Below are 6,000 nucleotides of genomic sequence, written 5' to 3'. Positions count from 1 at the left end.
TACATCTAAAGCAGCTTGAGAGAGAACAGACAAGACCTAAAGTTAGCAAAAGGAAAGAAACCATAAAGATCAGAGCAGAAATCAATGAAATAGAAACAAATAAAATCATAGAAAAGATCAATGAAACTAAAAGCTGTTTCATCAAAAAGATCAACAAAATTATAAACCCTTAGCAAGACTTATTAAGAAAAAAAAGAGAGAGGACTCAAATCAATAATAAGAAATGAAAAAGGAAAAGTAACAACAGACATCACAGAAATACAAAGGATCATAGAGATTTCTACATGCAACTATATGCCAATAAAATGGAAAACCTAGAAGAAATGGACAAATTCTTAGAAAAGTACCATCTTCCAAGACTAAACCAAGGCAAAATAAAAGATGAATGGACCCATCACAAGAACTGAAATTGAAACTGTGATTAAAAAACTTCCAACACACAAAAGTCCAGGACCAGATGGCTTCGCAGGCAAATTCTATCAAACATTTAGAGAAGAGCTAACACCTATCCTTCTAAAACTATTCCAAAAAATTGCAGAGGAAGGGACACTCCCAAATTCATTCTATGAGGCCACCATCACTCTGATACCAAAACCAGACAAAGACACCAAAAAAAAAAATAAGAAAAGAAAATTACAGGCCAATTTCATTGATGAACATAGATGCAAAAATCCTCAACAAAATACTAGCAAACCGAATCCAACAATACATTAAAAGGATTGTACATCATGATTAAGTGGGATTTATCCCAGGGATACAAGGATTCCTCAATATCCAAAATCAATCAGTGTGATACACCACAATAACAAACTGAAGAATCAAATCCATAAGATTCTCTCAATAGATGGAGAAAAAGCCTTTGACAAAATCCAACACCCATTTCTGATAAAAACCCTTTAGCCAGTGGGCATAGAAGGAACCTACCTCAACACAATAAAGGCCATTTATGACAAACCCAGAGCTAACATCATTCTCAATGGTGAAAAGCTGAAGGAATTCCCGCTAGATCAGGAACAAGACAAGGATGTCCACTCTCACCACTACTTTTCAACATTGTTTTGGAAGTCCTACCCACAGCAATCACAGAATTAAAAGAAATAAAAGGAATCCAGATTGGAAAGGAAGAAGTAAAACTATCAATATTTGCAGGTGACATGATACTATACCTAGAGAATCCTAAAGATGCTACCAGAAAACTGTTAGAGCTCATCAATGAATTTGGCAAAGTCACAGGATACAAAATTAATACACAGAAATCAACTGCATTTCTATATACTACAATGAAAGATCAGAAAGAGAAATTAGGGAAACAATCCCATTTATCATCACATCAAAAAGAATAAAATACTTAGGATTAAACCTACCTGAAGAGACAAAAGACCTGTACTCTGAAAACTATAAGATGCTGATAAAAGAAATCAAAGATAACACAAACATATGGAAAGACATACCATGCTGTTTGATTGGAAAAATAAATATCAAAATGATTATACTACCCAAGGCAATCTACATATTCAATTCAATTCCTATCAAATTACCAAGGACATTTTTCACAGAATTAGAACAAATTAAAATATTTGTTTGTTTGAATAAAATAAAGTTTATTTGGAAGCACAAAAAACCCAGGATAGATAGCTAAAGACATCCTGAGTAAGAAAAATGGAGCTGGAGGAATCAGGCTCCCGGACTTCAGACATACTGCAAAGCTACAGTCATCAAAACTGTACAGTACTGGAACAAAGACAGAAATATAGATCAGTGGAAAGGACAGAAAGCCCAGAATTAAACACATGCACCTACAGTCAACTCATCTATGACAAAGGAGGCAAGAATACACAATGGAGAAAACAGAGCCCCTTCAATAAGTGGTGCTGGGAAAACTAGACAACCACATGTAAAAGAATGAAATTAGAACACTTCCTATCACCATACACAAAAATAAACTCAAAATAGGTTAAGGCCCTAAATATAAGACCAGATATTATAAAACTCTCAGAGGAAAACATAGGCCAAACACTCTCTGACATAAACCATAGCAGTATCTTCTCAGATCCACCTCCTAGACTAATGACAGTAAAAACAAACAAATGGGACTTAATTAATTAGATGTAAAGATTTCTGCACAGCAAAGGAAACCCTAAACAAAACCAAAAGACAACCCACAGAATGGGAGAAAATATTTTCAAAAGAACCAACTGACAAGGGATTAATTTCCAAAATTTATAAATGCCTTCTGTAGCTCAATACCAAAAAAATGAACAATCCCATCAAAAAATGTGCAGATCTAAACAGTTCTCCAAAGAAGACATACAGATGGCCGAAAAACACATGAAGAGATGTTCAATATCACTAATCATTAGAGAAATGCAAATCAAAACCACTATGAGGTACCACCTTACACTGGCCAGAATGGCCATCATCAAAAAGTCTACAAACAAAAAGTGCTGGAGAGGGTGTGGAGAAAAGGGAACCCTATTACACTGTTGGTGGGAATGTAAATTAGTGCAACCACAGTGGAAAACAGTACAGAGATGCCTCAGAAAACTAAAAATAGTACTACCATTTGGTCCAGGAATCCCACTCCTGGGCGTCTATCCAGAGAAAACCATGACTTGAAAAGATACATGTATTCCAATGTTCATTGCAGCACTATGTACAGTAGCCAACACATGAAACAACCTAAATGCCCATTGACAGAGGAGTGGATCAAGAAGATATGGTACATATAAACAATGGAATATTACTCAGCCATCAAAAGGAAATAAATAATGGCATTTGCAGCAACATGGATGGACCTAGAAATTATCATGCTAAGTGAAGTCAGTCAGACAATGAGACACCAACATCAAATGCTATCACTTACATGTGGAATCTAAAAAAAGGACACAATGAACTTCTTTGCAGGACAGATACTGACTCACACACTTTGAAAAACTTATGGTTTCCTAATGAGACAAGTTGTGGGGTGGGGGGATGCACTGAGGGTTTGGGATAGAAATGCTATAAAATTTTGTCATGATGATCATTGTACAACTATAAAAATAATAAAGTTCATTGAATAATAAAAAAACACTTTAAAAAAGAACAGAATCAACTTTAACTTAAAAGGAAACTAAACAAGGTCAATAACAGGTTTTAAAAGTACTTTTTTTTATTCAGACACTATGTTGTAAATCACTTTTTTGTTGATAATAGAATCTAGAGATTGTAGTATATTTATGATCGGAGTATCTAAAGAAAGGTTGTATTTACTAATTCAGGGTCAGATGAGGTATACAGTAATATAAAATCTGACTATGCTTTATCTTACCTACAGTTTTTGTGCTGAATTTTCCTGGTATTCAAGGTAAGAAAATTAATACTCTTGTCCTGTCAAACTGTGTAATGACTTGTGAGAAATGTAAATCTTTGTCAAGAATTGTGAAACATGTTTGAGATAGTGAAAAGAAGTCCAAACCCTGGCTAGTTCCTGTCTTGATGTATTTGAACTAAAATGAACTCTTAAGAACTCTGTGCCCAGAACACTATGCCAAGAAAAGTGCAGCATTTTTCTCTACAGCTTTTGATTTTTAAGTTGGCCATCCTTCTGCAGAAATTGGAAAATATCTTGAATAAAAATTATTTTTTTCAGGTTTCCTAAAAAACTGTGACTGAGTACTTTGTTTACTTTAATAAGACTATGTTTGGAGGTGAGGAGCAGAGAGATTACAGGAAATATGAGGGTTGCTAACACACTTAAGTTGATACCAAGAAGCCCATTTGAAACCTGGAGTTTTAAAGTACAATGATGACAACAGCTAAACATTTTCCTTTGTAATCTGGGAGGGCCCTTAAAAAAAAAAAAAAACTCGAAATGGCTTGAAGACTTAAATGCAAGACAAGACACCATCAAATTCCTAGAGGAGAAGATAGGCAAAACATTCTCTGATATCAACCTTACAAATGTTTTCTCAGGCCAGTCTCCCAAAGCATCAGAAATAAAAGCAAAAATAAACCAATGGGACCTAATCAAACTGACAAGCTTTTGCACAGCAAAGGAAACCAAAATGAAAACAAAAAGACAACTTACAGAATGGGAGAAAATAGTTTCAAATGACACAACTGACAAGGGCTTAATCTCTAGAATATACAGACAACTTATACAATTCAACAGCAAAAAAGCCAACAACTTCATTGAAAAATGGGCAAAAGAGCTGAATAGACATTTCTGCAAGGAAGATATACAGATGGCCAACAAGCACATGAAAAAATGCTCAACATCCCTGATTATTAGAGAAATGCAAGTCAAAAATACCAGGAGATACCACCTCTCACCTCGGCCATCTTTACTAAGCCCACAAATAACAAATGCTGGAGGGGGTGTGGAGAAAAGGGAGCCCTCCTGTACTGCTGTTGGGAATGTAAATTGGTACAACCACCATGGGGAACAGTATGGAGGTACCTTAGAAAACTATACATAGAACTACCATATGACCCAGCAATTCCGCTCTTAGGCATATATCTGGACAAAACTTTCCTTGAAAAAGACACATGCACCTACATGTTCACTGCAGCACTATTCACAATAGCCAAGCCATGGAAAAAACCTTAATGTCCATGGACAAATGATTGGGTTAAGATGAAGTGGATACACAATGGAATACAACTCAGCCATAAAAAGAACAAAATAATGCCATTTGCAGCAACAGAGATGGAACTAGAGACTCTCATTCTGAGTGAAGTAAGTCAGAAAGAGAAAGACAAATACTGTATGATTTCACTTATATCTTGAATATAATATAGGGCACAAATGAACCATTCCACAGAAAAGAAAATCACGGACATGGAGAACAGACTTGTGCTTGCCAACAGGGAGGGGGAGGGAGTAGGAGGGACTGGGAATTTGGGGTTTATAGATGCAAGCTATAGCCTTTGGAATGGATAAGCAATGGATAATGGATAAGCTATAGCCTTTGGAATGGATCATGCTGTATAGTACTGGGAACTATATCTGGTCACTTGTGATGGAGCATGATGTGAGAAAAAAGAATGTATGCATGTATGTGTGACTGGGTCACCTTGTTGTGCAGCAGAAAATTGACAGAACACTGTAAATCAGCTATAATGGAAAAAAATAAAAAGCATTATATTAAAAAAATGAAAAAACAAAGAACAAACAAAACTTCCAGTTTCACTTCAATTTCCTTTTCTTCTGTTAAAGTAGAAAAAAGTTAAAATTAGAATTCATTTGAACACATTTTAAAAAGATTGTTATCACTCTATACACACATTTTCGAATGATGCTCATCTACTAAAGATTTTTATTGTTGTATTATAAATACATCAATAGATTAGGTGTATCACATTAAATTGATGTAGCATAGAATTCACTCATTTCAAATGTTCAATTGAATGATTTTTAGTAAATTTACAGTTTCACAACCATCACCATAATCCAATTTTAGAACACTTCCATCACCCCATAAGAAGCCTCATGTCCACTTGCATTCAGTTCCTATTCCCACCCCAATCTCAGGCAACTACTCATTACCTTCTGTCTCTACAGATTTGCCTTTTCTGGAATCATGTGGTCTTGTGCATCTGGCTTTCTTCACTTATAATATTTTTATGATTTTAATGTTTTTAAATTTTATTCATGTTACAGAGTACGTATCAGTTATTTTTTTATTACTAAATAGAATTCCATTGTATGGATATACCATATTTTGTTCATCCATTCACTAATTGATAGAAATTTGTATTTTTTTCAACATTTTTAGTTATGACACATAAGCCTCCTATGAACATCCATGTATGAGTCTTTACATGAACATATTATTCCTCTTGGGTAGATATCAGGGAGAGAAATTGTTGGGTCATATGGAGGTTTTTTTTAGTTGCCAAAAGGCTTTTCAAAGTGGCTACATCATTTTACTTTTGCATCAGCAACTGAGGATTCACATTTCTCCATATCTAGGCCACCACTTATTGTCTGTCTCTTATTATTCCAGTGGGTGGGAA

The sequence above is a fragment of the Phacochoerus africanus genome, chromosome 1 (assembly GCF_016906955.1).
Source record: "Phacochoerus africanus isolate WHEZ1 chromosome 1, ROS_Pafr_v1, whole genome shotgun sequence".
Taxonomy (NCBI): domain Eukaryota; kingdom Metazoa; phylum Chordata; class Mammalia; order Artiodactyla; family Suidae; genus Phacochoerus; species Phacochoerus africanus.
This window is presented reverse-complemented; position numbering follows the sequence as displayed.